Genomic DNA, 14901 nt, shown 5'->3' with positions numbered 1-14901 from the left:
GCAAAGGAGGTGTCAAACGGTATGAAGGTCAGGATTGAAGGCAAGGACTGATAAATGTCCCTGAGCCTAGCATCTTGAGGGGTGTGTGTGTCCTTCAGGGCAGGTTCCTGCAGGTGAGGGGGGCAGAAGCCAGACTGTGAGAGTCCAGGGATAAGTGGGAGGAGGGAGAGTCAGAACTGTGTAGACTGCTCTTTGAAGAAGCTTGGCTGGGAAGGGAAGGAGACATAACTGGAGGGAATTGGGGGTGCAGAAAAGTCTCACCTGTTTTGTTTTTAAAGTTAAAGATACAGGAGAGAGGGAGGTATAATTTATGGGGAGGCTCCTGGAGGAGGGAGAAGATGGGACTCAGATCAGAGGTGGAGGCATTAGCCTTTGGCCGTAGGAATGACACTTTCCAGATAGAGAAGAATGGGGGCAATGGTGCAGAGAAATCTTATACTTTGCGTGGGGGGGGATTGTGTTGGGAAAGGTTGGGGGATGAGAGAAGTAAGTTAAGGGAGCTCCCTCCTGAATGTCTCTGCTTTCCCTGGGAAGTAGGATACTCGGTGGGGAGAAGGGTTTGGGGCCTAGCTGTTGTGGGAGAGGAAGACACAGCTACAAACAGCCCTGAGGAAGGCTGTATTTGGAGGTGACAGCCCAGCTCAGCGTGAGGACTACTGGTCTTCAGGGGCACGGACTGTATTAGTTAGGGTTCTCCAGAGAAACAGCACCAACAGGATGTGTATATATAGACAGATTTATTTTAAGGAATTGGCTCATGCAATTGTGGAGGCTTGGCAAATCCAAAATCTGATGGGGGAGGCCGGCAGGCTGGAGACTCAGGAAAAGAGTTGCAGTTTTTGAGTCCAAAGGCAGTCTGTTGGCTGAATTCCTTCCTTCTCATGGGGAGAGGGTGGAGGTCATCTTTGTTCCATTAGGGCCTTCAACTGATTGGATGAGACCCACCCATATTATGGGGTAATCTGCTTTACTCAAAATCTGCTGATTTAAATGTTAATCTCATCCAAAAAACACCTTCACAGAAACATCCAGAATAAAGTTTGACCAGATATCTGGACAACATGGCCCAGTCAGGTTGACACATAAAATTAACCATCCTACTGACCTTGACATTTTGGGAACTGTTCAAATTACTCAACAGCTAGAGCATAGAAATGATAAAACTGTCACATTGTACTGACTCAGGGTTTCCAAGGTAGGGAAAGTTGAGGGTATTGACAAGATTCAAGGGATGGAGAATAAGATCTAGGCTAGTTTTGAGAAGGAGTGATAGATGTGACAGGAAAGAGGACTGAGCGAGCGGGTGTTCAATGAGGTCAAGGTAGAGCAAAGGTGTGGGAGAGGTAGAGGAGCAGGAGTGGGGGCCATCTAGGTGGCTGCTAAGGAGACAAAGCCAAGATCCTCACTGCAGCTGGATGGGATCAAAATGTTGCTGGGAATTCCCTGGCGCTCCAGTGGTTAGGACTTGGCACTTTCACTGCGGAGGGCCTGGGTTCATTCCCTGGTCGGGGAACTAAGATCCCACAAGCCTCGCAGTGTAGCCAAAAAAAAAAAAAAAAGTTGTGAGGCCGGCAGGGGCTGAAGACCCCGGTGTCTCCAGGGTCCAGGCAGATAACAAAAGTAGTAAAACAAGGTGAGTGAGACTGGGCCAACTAGAAAGACTGTAGCAGCACGAGTTCCATCTACCGGGCCACCCCATGCAGCTCTGGAAGAGTTGCCTTGTGGAAGGTGGGGACCTAGTATGGCCACGCCTCCTCGCTTTTTCACGAGAAGCCAAAAATCTGAATTTTTTGGTAAAATGATCTTATTTTCAAATTTTAAACTAAATATATATTAGGAAAATGCACTTTGTGAGCCAAACAATATACATCTTCGAGGCCAGCTTTGCCCTCGGATCCCCAGCTGTGTCATCTGGGACACGGTGTTGGAAGGATATTTGAGGCTGAGGGCATAGAGGCTGGAGGGTGTGGAAGCAGCAAGGGGTTCAGCACAGCCAGGACCCTGGGCAGGAGGGTTTGCTGTGGAAGGGGTGGGGTACAGAAGTGAAGGAGCAGTCGCCCTGTGATCTCCACAGACAGGAGGAATCTCCGACAGGGTTTGAGTAGGGAAGTCGCATAATTCAATCTAGTTGTAGAAAAATTACTGAAAGAGTAGGTGGAGGCTTGACTGCGGGGTAATTAAGCCTCTCCTTAGGCTGAAGGAGAGCTAATCCGTACAAGAAATAATGATGGCCCGAATTAATTTATTCAATAAATGTTTATTAAATGCCTTTGCATCAGTCACTGTGCTAAGTGCTGGACACTGATGTGAACGAGACATTGTTCTCCCTGAAATTATGGTCCAGTGGGAGATACTGAAGAGGTCACTACTCATTGCATCAGGATTTTAGTAGAAGATGTAATAATAACAGCTGTTATTTACTGAGTGCTTACAACATGCCAGATGCTGTGCTAAATCCTTTATGTATATTTTCTTGCTTGATCCTCATGACAACCTCTGTGATGTGAGTACTGTTATTATTGTCCTCATTTTATTAATGAGGAAACTAAGATCAGACTCGCCAAAGAGGCTCCTCACAGAAGTGGCAACTTACATGGGCTTGGGTAGTCCCTAAGGGCTTCCTGGAGGAAGTGGTGAATAAGTGAAGACCTGAAGTTTGAGTAGGAGTTAGCAGCGTGAAGGCAGGGGGGTGGGGGTGGGGGTGGGGGTGGAGAGGGGAAATTGTTCTAGGCTGTAAGGGACCAAGATTAGAGAATGGGCCCATCGGAAGGTTAGAGTGGATTTTGAGGGAGTCACTGGAGAAGTAGCTGGGACCAGATGAAAAGTCTTGTAAGCCCCTTTAAGCACTTTAATTTTTATCCTAAGGCTAAAAGGAAGCCCTTGAAGGGTTTTAAACTGGAGAGTGTCATGATCAAATTTGTATCTTATAAAGATGGGTTTTGCTGCAATGCAGAGATTGTGCTGGGTGAACAGCTGGGAGGTATTTTGGATGTCTCTGACATGCTGTTGAGATAAGATTCCAGGCAAAAGATGACAGAAGAGGAGATTTGGGGGTGATGGTTTGGCTGGGAGGGCTGTGGAGGGGGGTGGAGAGCAGCGTTAAGGGTGCGTCCTGACTGGGGCAGCTGGGTGGATGATGGCACTGTCACTAGCTGGGCGTGAGTGGGGGTGGGAGGAGCAGATTTGTGGGAAGGGGATGGAGATCACTGAACTTGCTGAGTTGAGGTGCCTGGAGGACACCCAGGTGGAGGTGTATGGAAGGTGGTCGGATGCCTGATCTGGAGCTCAGGGAGGTTGTCAGCTAGGTGTGACAGCTGCAGCCTTGGAGAGAAGTACAAGCCAAGTAAGAAGACAAGGTCAAGAACAGAGCCTGGGGAACAGTAACACTATGGGCAGAGGAAAAGAGGAGCCTGCAAAGGAGAATGAGAATCTTCCCTAAAAGAAAAAAAAAGCGCCAGGAGGGAGTGGTGTCCCAGGTACCCAAAGAAGAATACTTTCAGTTTGTTCCGTAGCAAACTGGTGCTCAGGGAAGAAAGAGCCATGACGCGTACTCCTTGGATGTGGCAAGTAGGAGTCGTGGAGATTGCTTCAGACTAGGGGAACAGGTGACTGAGCGGGACTGGGCTGGCAAGAGGGTGCTGAAGGCCTGCAGGTCCGGGCGTAGTTGGGCCTGGGATTCGGTGAAGGGGTGGGAGACCGGACAGCCTGGGGAGGGCAGGTGTGAAGGCAGAGGACAAGGAAGATGCTCTTCTTCTCACCCCCGGGCAGTTCCTTAGACCCTCTTGGGTCCGGAACCTATGACGGGAACAGGGAAGGAGGGTCAGGAGGGGTGTCCTGGGTGTTGGTGGCACGTGGAGGAGATGGTGTGAACTGAAGCGGTAGAAGTGAGCTGATCTGGATCAGCCTTCCCTTCAGGCCTGAGGAGGAAGGAGCTCTATCCTCCAATCCCTCTCTACAGGGCTGTGGGGCAGGGACCTGGGATCTCCAGCTTGGTGACAAGGGCCGTTTTGCCCCTCTTGGGGCCAGCCATCTCTTACACACACATGGACTTCCTGGTTAGGGAGTGGCTCAAGCCAGTCTCCAGAGAGAACGGGGAGCTGTTTCAAAGTAACCAGGTAGCCACTAGGAGGAACAGCAAGGTATGCTGGAAGGGCACCAGCATCCTCTCGAATCTCATTGCACCCTCGTGGCGGGGAGGGGTGGTCTTGGCATAAATGCCCAGGCCATAACCCCAACCTCTGCCTTCTCCCACCTCCCCAGGTCCTGTTTAATGATGCATCAGATATGGTGCGCTTTGCAAAACTGTTATTTGTATAGAAGCCTTAGGGAGGGGGAGGGAAGCCACGCCCTCCTCTTCCCCCCTCCAGCCACTTTACTTGCAGAGAAGAGACCTGCAGTCAAATACCAACCCCCAGTCCCTCTGGCTCACTAGCTCAGAGACTTGCAAACCGAGAGCTGCGGGTTCCCCAGCTCCCCACGTGGCCGCGCTGTGTCTCGCAGCATCGCCCGGAAATGGCCTGGCCTCTGAGCTTGCCACACTCCCACGGTCCTCTCCACCTCCGCCCTTCCTCCCCACTCCCCCAGCCCTGAGCTCAGAGCACCCCTTCGCCTCCCACTCAGCCCAGAGTCTGGCCGCTGTGGCGTATTTGCCTCAAGTCTCCCCAACTCTCTGTATCTCTCAGAATAGAATGAGAGCCTCAAACTCGTCCATCCCCCGAAGCCCCCAGCCTGCCCCGACCTGTTCCGAGGGCACAGGAAAAAGCCGGGGAATGGGACACAGGCTCTGCCAGGTAGGCAGAGGGCTAGGAGGAGAGGAAACAGCTTTGGAGCAGATGGGCCTGGCTGCACCCCACTCTGGCTGTTGCTCACCAGCTTGGGACCTTGATCTCAGTTTCCTGCCTGTCCATGGAGGCGATAAACCTACCTCTGACGGCCGTGCTGAGGACGAAATGAAACAAGTCCTGAGATGCCCAACACAGTGTTTGGCACATAGTAGGTGTTTAAAACAAGTTCCCTCCCCTGTCTTCACTTCGGGGCTCTGATGAAGAGGTAGAATGAAAGAAATTAGGGTCGATGGAGAGAGCTCTCCCAGAGTCAAGGAGGCACACTGGGGTGGGAGTACAGCTCTGCTTCACCCAGGGTGAGGGGAGGAGAGGGAGTGCCAGAGCCCTAGGCCCTCCAGTGCTTCTGTCCTCACTGCACTCCTTGGATTGGCCTTGGGACACCCCTGGGAAAGGCATTCCTTGTGGGTGAAGGAGGTCTGGTGGGGAGGACCTGGGGTGGGGGCACTGCCTCTGGGTCTTGAGCAACACCCCTCCCCGCTCCCCCAACTCATAATCCGATTTATATTCCTACTCCCTCCTCTGGACCCGTCGCCATGGCAACAGTTTTCTCAGTTGCACTTCATCAGTTTCTCGGCAAATCTTTTTTTCTTCCCTGTCCGTCTCTCTTTTTCTCCTCTATCAGTCTGCCTTTCTCCATACCCATGGTGCTCACCTTTCCTACTCAACTTCTCTGTTTCTCTCTTGCACTCCCTTTGTCCCTGCCTGCTTCTGTTCAAAGCTCTCTTTCTACAACTTCCCCCCTCATCTCTCCTTTCTGAAGTCCAAGATCGTAGCAACAAGCTAGAGTCTATTGGCTGGACAAGAGCTTGAGTTCCTTCTCACGTCAGGGCAGAAAAGTGGAGAGTCATGGAGGGACACAGTTTGGGTCCCAGTGGGCTCTGCACAGAGGTCAGTGATGCGAGAGTGGATTTAAGGTCTGGTCTATCTATTCAACTCTGATCAGGAAGCAGGGAATGGGGGGCGGAGAGGGAAAGCAGGATTGGGCAGTTTCTTCTCTAGTCCCAAGTCAGAATCAGCATGGCTAGGCTTCCCTTGTGGCGCAGTGGTTAAGAATCTGCCTGCCAATGCAGGGGACATGGGTTCAAGCCCTGGTCCGGGAAGATCCCACATGCCGCGGAGCAACTAAGCCCCTGCGCCACAACTACTGAGCCTGCGCTCTAGATCCCGTGAGCCACAACTACTGAGCCCACGTGCCACAACTACTGAAGCCCGCATGCCTAGAGCCCATGTTCCACAACAAGAGAAGCCACCACAACGAGAAGCCTGCTCACCTCAACGAAGAGTAGCCCCTGCTCACTGCAACTAGAGAAAGCCAGTGCGCAGCAACGAAGACCTAACACAGCCAAAATAAATAAATAAAATAAATAATTTTTTTAAAAAAAAAAGAAGAAGAAGGATCAGCATGGCTCTGGGGGGTCCTGCATGGCACTGTCCTTGGTTCACTTCCCAACTCACCCTCAGAGAACTTGCTGCATGCCTACAGCTCCCACTGGCAAACACATACATTTGCTCTGACTTCTCTCTCTCCAAATTCCAGTCAAGTCTCTCTACCTCCTCACTGGTCATAACCATGGGGATGCCTACCATCCTGCCTACTTCAACAACTCTAAACATGAACCCATCTTCCGCAAAGCATCAGCCCTCTTTACAGTACTTCCCTGTCACTACCCAGGGTAAAAACCTCAGTGCCGCCTGCGACTCCTCTCTCTCTGTCATTCTCTATATGTAGCTAGAGTCCAAGGGGTATCAACTCTTCTTCTGAAGAGGAGAATATGCTTTTATCCCTTTGCCCTTTCATCTATACCACCTGAGACTGAGTGCCCAGCAAGTCATTCGAGGCTCACACTATAGTCCCATCCTCACCTGGGCCTCCTAGAAAGGTAGTCTCCTCTAAGAACACAAACCCATCTGAAACATGATTTTCTTCTCACCCTCTTTTTCTACTTGATTTATTGAGCACCCATTATGTATTAGGCTCTTCATATATGTCATCTCATTTAAGTTTCACAGTAATCTATGAAGTAGGTATTACCCCATTTTACAGGAGAAGGAATTGATGCTCAGAGTGGTTAAAGTAAGTTGTCCAAGTTCTACAGCTAGTAAGCAATAGAGCTAGGACTCAAGTCCAGATCTGTGGAGTTCCACAGTCAGGGCTTTGTTTTATTTTGTTGCTATACTAGTCTGCTTCCATGTGACTCTTCTAGTCAAAAACATTCTGGTTCTGAGCCTTCTGACTTTCTTATTCTTCCACTAGGCTTTTGAGGTTCATTATGATCTGACCCATTCCACCTACAACACCATGTATCTTGGTACTTCTCAATATGCCATGGATTGGTATCAACCAGGAACATTCGTGTGCTTTAGGGTTTGCCCTCATCTCTGTCCTCTTAAATATTTCTATTAATAGTGTATATGAAAATATAGTATCACATTTCACAGATATAAGCCTGGAGGGTTAGTAAACACTTTGAGAGACAGGGTAAGGATCCAAAACTCAGCTCCATGTATATAGAATGGTAGGAAAACCTAAGAAGATGAAATGGTCAGAGATCTGTGTAAGATCTCAGCAACACACACAGACTAGACATGTCTTAGAAGCAGTTCAGGTAAAATAGAATTGGGGTATTAGTAAGTTCAGTCTGAGTCATCAGCATAACATGGTTGCCAAAAGTGCATCCAATTTTAAGCCATATTACTAGAGATATAGTTTTTGGAATAAAGGAGAGGATTGATAGTCCTGCTTTACTCTAAGTTGGCCACTTGTCTTCGTGGGCATAACTTTAGTGAACGGGGAATGTTTAGGCTAGAGAAGAGAAGAGTCTGGAGTCATTAAAGCTCAGATATGTGAAGGGCCAGGAGGTAGTTTATGGACTAATGAGTAGAGACCACAAGGAGATAAAATTCAGCTCCAAGGAAGGAAAAACAGATGTTCGTAAATGGAGTGAGTTGCCTTGGGAGGTAGGAAGCTCCCCATTACTGGAGGTGTTTGTAAAGATGTTGAAACACTGCTTGCCAGGGATGTTATCAGAGAGTTGAGCATCAGAAAGAATTGGAACTAGGTAGTTGGTCTTTGAGACCCCTTCCCGCCAAGATCTATGACTTCTCCTGTTTCTGCTCCATCTGCGCCCCTCACTGGGGCCTCTGCGCTCCCCTGTACCTGAGGTCAGTTTCCTGTTTCTCTTCCAGGTCTGCCTGAGGATGCAACCTGCACTGGGTGCATCGGCTCCACATCTTTTAATGATTTAGCATCTTTTACTGTTCTTTAATTGTCCCCATTTTATAAGCTCCTTGAGGGCAGGTGCCTTTATTATCTGTTACAGGATTAAAAACTTACTAACCACTGACTGTTCGCAGCCTCCCTCTGCCTTGCCTCCCCTCAGCCCCAAGATAATTTTATCCCTCACCTGTTGTTGGAAATCTTGTCGTGGCCTGCTCAGTTCCAGGGCTTTCGTAACATGAAACTGGGAGAACAAGAGGTGAGAGATAAGACCTAGAGGCAGGAGACAGGTAACGTTATTTTTGTGTTAGGGAGAATCTGGGTAATGGGTGAAGGAAAAAAGAAAATAATGAAACATAAGAGGCTAAGCTAATCTTTGTAATAAGGAGAAGATGGTGGGCCAAGAGAGACAGAAAAGCTTTCTTGACTACAGAGAACAGAGAGAGGCAGAGAGAGGGGCTGATTTAGCGTTCGCAGAGAGCGATTTAACTGTTGCAAGGTGCAGCAGAATAGAAGAGGAAAGGGAATTTGAATAAGATGTGCTGTAGGTTAAGAATTGGATCACTTTCAAGAGATACAAGTAAAAATTAGGATTCCTTTTCGAAATTACTTTTGATATTTGGGCTGTGGGACCCCAGAATATATTCAGGTTATACATCCTGTAACTTTCATAGGACCCAGCATGGTATCAGGGTGAAGGAACCCCAAGCAGTACCCAGTCCTTGCAGATAGAGCAGACATGGTCCTGAGGCTGTGGAATCCTGCAAAAAGGCAGAAACGTTAAGCTTACTCCCTTACTTCAGAGTTAGAGCTTTTAAAAACACTTCCTAATCTGGGATTTCAAGTTACAAATGCCCCAGGAGTTAGAATCGGTTACGGGTCTTGACAGATGGAGAAAATGAAGCCCGGGGAAGTTAATCAACTTGCTCAAAGTCACAGAGCAGGTTTTAGGCCTGGTTGGGACTGGGAATATGCCTGGCCCAAGCCTCTGTCCACAATCCAGGGATGCCTTTTTAGGTTGAGCCAGAGACCTACGTGCATGTAAATAAGGTCATGGAAGGAGAGGAAAGGGGGGCTGGGAGACTGGGGGTTCTGAGAACCCCTCCCTCTGTTCAGAGCCCTGCACCAGGCTCTGGGGGACGTCCAGATAAGAAGGCCAAGCCTGCCTTCCCAGATCTTATGGCCTCCCAGGGAAATGAGCCAGACGCAGGAAGAAGTCCAATGGAAATTTGGAAGTGAGTGCTGCAGTGGTGTCGTGGAAAGTGTCTGGACTGGGAATTAGGAGACCTGGCACCTCTTCCAGCCATCACTCACCAGCCATGTGATTTTAGGCCAGTCCTTTCACCACTCTGTGCCTCAGTTTCCTTACCTCTGAACATTCCGTCTCTTCAAAATAAAAGCTTTATAGTGCTACATACAAGAGCAAGTTAATGAAGTTGCATTAATATATTCTGGGGGTGCTGTCCCCCAATGCTCACCCCTCCCAGCAAAATCTCAGAAAGGCTTTTGCCTTCAGTTGACGGCAAGAATTAAATGTTCCCAGGACTCAGAACTGGCAGGCAACCCAGGCAGTGAGGAGTAGGAGGTGACTTGTGTGGCCTTCTCCGGGCCCTGCCTCTGACAGCCTCTCAGGGGCTTATGAACTCTGCCTTCCATCCCCAAGCCAACCAGAGCCATGTGATTGTTTTTCTCTCAACAAACCAAGCCTTCTATTTAATTGCTATCCTCTTGATAAAAAAGAGCCTGGAGATAAACTCATCCAACCCCCTTGTTCTTTAAAGAAACTAAGGCCCAGAGATGAGGCTGACTAGGCCAAGGTCACATACTCTTGGCCAGTCTCCTTTCTTTTTCTTTTTAAACAACATTTTTACTTATTTATTTATTTTGGCTGTGCTGGGTCTTAGCTGCGGCATACAGGATGTTCGTTGCGGCATGCGGACTTCTTAGTTGTGGCACGCATGTGGGATCTAGTTCCCTGATCAGGGATTGAACCCAGGCCCCCTGCATTGGGAGCGCAGAGTCTTACCCACTGGACCACCAGGGAAGTCCCCAGTCTCATTTCTTTGGAGACTTGGAGAACTTATTAGATATGGATTGTTTGGGAATGCAGACTTAGCGATCTCTTGTAACATCTGGTGAGACCCCTTGCTGGAATCCTGTTCTATACTTAGACCTCCAGTTAGATGTACTGTCTGCCTGGACAGAACCACACCTTAGGCTGGAATGTCTCAGCTCAGATGGTGCTGACTGCAGGAAACTTTCCCAGACTCCCAAGTCCCAGATAGATGTCTCTCCAAAGTGCTGTGCAAGCCTTCGTGACACTGAATTGAATTCGCCTGTTCATGTGTCTATCCCCAACTAGAGTGAGGTCAAGTGACCTCTGTGAAGTCAAGAACTACGTCTGTCTCATTCACCAACATATACCTATTGTCTAGTCCAGTGCCTGGTACATAGTAGGTCCTCAATAGATATATTTTTAGTGAATAAGTGGGTGAGGTTGGTCAGACAATGATTCTTGGAGGAGTCAAGGAATCCAAGGACAGGATTGTTCTTGCTTGGGTGAGCTGCTTATGCGAAAGGAAGCCTTAGATAGAAGATAATTGGAAATGGGGAGAGGGAAGGAAGTGAGGCAACTGGGAAAAAAGAGAAAGGAACCCTTGAAGGTCATGGCCTTCGCTAACCTGGGAAGGCTTCTGGGTAGAGGGGAGGAAGGGTCTCAGCCCTGCCTGGGATAGGAGGAAATGGTTGTGAGCACCTAGAATCCCTCAAGAGGCCCTCTTTATGGGGGAGAAACTCAGAAGGCAGCTTGGCTAGAGGGGAGGGAAACTGATGGGGGACCGGGTAGCTGGTAGGAGCGTTGAAGCCTGGCTAGAGGTTTGCATTTGCTGCTGGGGTCTGGAGGGAATGGGAGTTCTGGGAAGGCTGGACACAGAGAGGAAAGAAGGTGAGGGCAGCTTCCTTCTATCGCTCCCCTTCATTCGGTTGAGACCCTGGCAGGATAGAGCCTATATCTTCTATTCCTCCTCCAGGTGTCTGGGCACCTGGGACCCACAAGTAGGGTCCCTAGGACAAAGATCTGGAAGTGACTGTGGCAGCCTGATAAGTGGGGATGGCATGGCAGGGATTGTGGGAGCTCCACCAGCCTCCCCATAGGATTCTCTTTCTCTCCAAAGGTGCTATTCCTGCAGGAGTACTCCAGCTGCCTCCAAAGTTTTTCTTTCACCAATCCCCACCTGAGCCTAGCTTTTGCCAGAGACTGCTAAGCCAGATCTAACCACCAGGGGGCAAAAGAGCAGTCCTGTGGTCGGCGTCCCTCCACTTCCCCACCCGTACACCTGAAGGCCAAGATGGGCGGTGCCTCACCTGGCTCTCACAGGGAGCCTGGGAGCTCCATTAACCCCTTCCTGCCTAGACTGAGGTACTGCCCTCAGGCATAGTCTTTCACGGCCGAACGGGGGGCAAATCTGATGGTGGAGGAAGTGCTGCCTAGGAGAGGGGCTAGGGTGGAAGTGAAGTCAGGGTTTCCGGCTACTCGGGCCCTTGTCCTAGCTGGAGCTGGGGGAGGCTAGCATTCTCTGCCTTGGTTGGGTAGCTACCCCCACAGATGTGTGAAGGAGCCCCCTGGAGGCCAAAGAGGCCCGGGCTGCGGTCACCTGCCCGGGCCTCCCAGGCGGGATGCGGAGGAGAATGCAGAAGCAGCCACAGAACCCAGGTTTCCGGGTTCCCTGCATCCTTCTATCTGTCAGGGCTCTTTGCAGCAACTAGTGGGGGTGGTAGCGGGAGGGTGGCCAAAGGGTGGAGGAAGAGGCACAGAGGGTTGGGTTGACAGGGGAGGGTAGACAGTTAAGATGTGGCAGGAGAGCGGACTGGATTACGCAGCTCTCAGGTGCCGGGTTTTGTGTGTCGTTCTTCGAGCACCAGGCAGCCTTCTAGGGCTCTGACAAGCCCAAGTTCCGAGACTGCGTTCTGGGCCACAAGGTGTTAAACTGTGGGTGGGAGTAAGGTCGGGAGTCCCTCCCTTCTTCCCTCCCTCATAGCGTCACCACCTAGGAGTCCACCGGGCTGGCGCGCAAGGAGTTAAGTCTGCCCGCAATCTGCAAGACTGGAGCCGGGGAGGGGGAGGAGGGGGAAAAGGAGGGGGTAGAGAAGGAGAAGGGGGAAGCAGACTGCGGGGAGACAGCGCCAGGAACCCCCTCCCCAGGGACCTGGCCCCAGGGCCCCCAGCCCCAAAAGAGGCCCTGCCCTCCCCGGGGTCGTGCTCTCTCCCCCCGCCCTGCCCCCGCCCTCCAGCTTTGTGTCCCCAGGAGGGTGGGCTGCAGGATTTCCAGCCAAGCCTTGGCTGCCTGCTCAGTTTTTCCAAACCCTCCAGTCGGGGAAGGCGGGAGCCCTGTCAGGATAAGAGTCCCTCCCCCACTGCCCCTGTCGGCCCCCTCTCCCAGCCTCCCTTTTCCTGCCCCCGCATCTTTTCCAAACTCCTTTCGCTGTCCGACCCTGGCCCCTGCGCCCCCTATCCCCACCTCTACTGGCTCCCAAGTTCCAAGTTCAGGTTGGAAGGGGCCAGCTGGGTCCCACAATTCTGGAGAGGCGCTGGTAAAACCATACTCCGCAGGCCAACCCCGAGACCTGCGGGGCGCCGGCCGTACTCCCAGCCTGGCGCCCGCCCCATCCCAGAAAGTGGCCCCAGGGACACCAGGGAGGGTAGCCCCGGGGTCTCCCGCCCTGGAATGGAGCTGGTGCTGGGGGAGCCGGCAGAGCAGCGCGGCAGGCTCTGTGCTGCTGGTGCCAGGCCCTGGGGCAGGCTTCGAGGAGGGGCAAAGTGTTCCGAGGGCTGGCACGGTTCTGTCCAGCAGGTCTATTATGTAATAATCACCATCTATCAGGAAGCCAGGCAGCTGGAGTGAGTGGGGAAGCCAGGATGCCCAGATCCGCTCCTTTTCCAGGGCCCAGGAAGGTGTCTCCGTCAAGATGGGGGGCGTGGCAGCAGCCCAGAAGTGAAATGAAGTGGGGGTCGAGGGGCAAGTGAGGGTCGCTGGGCAGTCCGAAGGCGGCCCCACAAGCCCCGCCGCGAAGCTGACTGACAGTGCCCTGAGCCAATGATTGAAGTCACTGTGAGGCTCAACGTTAACCCTTTCTTGGGTCCTTGTTTGCTTTTGGGGATAGAGTCCCTTCCCAGGAACTGTTCTCTAGTCCTGAATCCCACCTGCACGAGGTCGGTGATGAGTACCAGCCGGAAGATCCTTTCGTCCTAGTCACCCCAGGTAGTAATCTCAGATAATCTGCAGCCCTAGCTCCTCCGACCCCCTACCCCCACCCCAAAAGTAAACTGTATTACAAAATGTGGTTGTGTGTGTACACTCTGTGGTTCCAGAAACAGGCCCACGTAACGCTGGCACACCCACACTGCACCACGAACAGGCTATACCCATGCCCGAACTTCCACCGACACTCGACACTCGCTGACACACCTGTGACACTCCTCGTGACACAGTGACACACAGATACGCGCCAACACACGGTGATTCCCCGAGTTCGCCAGTAGAGGGAGCCACTCCATTCCAGCAATGGGCCACCGGCCTCTCTCCTCTCCCCCTCGCTCACTCCAGCGGTCCACCCAGAACTCGTGGCTGCCCAGAGCTCGGGCTCCGCATCCCAACCTGGGGGAATGAGTCACAGCTCCACCCAGGGGAGTGCTCTACATGGCTGCTCCACAGGACATGCCGAATACACTTGGTTGTGTGCCACAATTAACAGACCTCTTGCAACACAGCCATCACTCACCCCTACAAACATTGTTTTCTGGACCTGCTATGAACTGGGCATCGTGCCAAATGGATCATCACAAGCCCATGCGGTTTGTGTCATGTATGTAACGGGAAACTGACCCACATAACTGGGTGGACCCTTCCTTTCAACAAGCAATCCTGTTTGAGAAATGGCCTTCTTGTCTTGTGGCTCATCTTATAGCAGGACCCTGGGGAGGGGAGAGGAGATTAAACCCTACTTCCACGGGTCAGGTACTATCCTAGGCTCTGAGATCTTTCACACCAGAGCTCAGCCTCTCTGGGCTTCAGTTTTCTTTTCCTTTAAGTGGGGGCAATACCTATCTCACAGGGTTGTGATGATTCAGTCCCTAACCCAGCTTGGTCTTGGCATAGCAGTTAATAGGCAATTGGGGAAGTTTTGTTGATTGGCTCAAAGCACGATCAAGAGATAGTGTGTATGAAAATGCTTTGTAAACTTCTATGTTAGGCACCCATAGAGGTTGTTATGTTATCTTCTTTCAGGGTTTCTCCCCCTTTTTCACCTGTGCCTCCCCAGACCTTGCCCAGTGCCCAGCTGCAGACACCATCAATCCATCAAGTGAGTATTTACTGAATCCCTACTATGAACCTAGCCCTTGAGTGCTGTGGGGAATATAGAGGCATAGGAGACATGGTTTGGGCCCTCAAGAATCTTTTGGGGCAACCAGACACACGCACAGGAGAATCAAGATAAAACATACAATTAGGTACTCAGTTGGGTGGAATAGATGTAGTAGGTGTCAAAAGAGAGGGAGGTCAGTGAGAGCTAGAGCTATCTGGGGACCATCTGTGAGGAGGGGCAGGGGAGAGCTCAGAGGAACCAAATAGCATGAGCAAAGGGGCTTGCTAGTGCCCTTCAATGGTTGTTACTTGTTGGTATTAATCCTGGGTGGGTGGGGGTAGTGGGATACAGGGAAAGTGCCCTGGGATAAGAAGACCCAAACTCTAGTCCTGGGCTTACCACTTTCTAGCTGTGTAACCCTGAGGAAGTCCTTAACTAGTGCAAGCCTTTGTTTCCTCATCAGTGTCATGGGGCCAT

The sequence above is a fragment of the Pseudorca crassidens genome, chromosome 9, assembly GCF_039906515.1.
Source record: "Pseudorca crassidens isolate mPseCra1 chromosome 9, mPseCra1.hap1, whole genome shotgun sequence".
Lineage (NCBI taxonomy): Eukaryota > Metazoa > Chordata > Mammalia > Artiodactyla > Delphinidae > Pseudorca > Pseudorca crassidens.
This window is presented reverse-complemented; position numbering follows the sequence as displayed.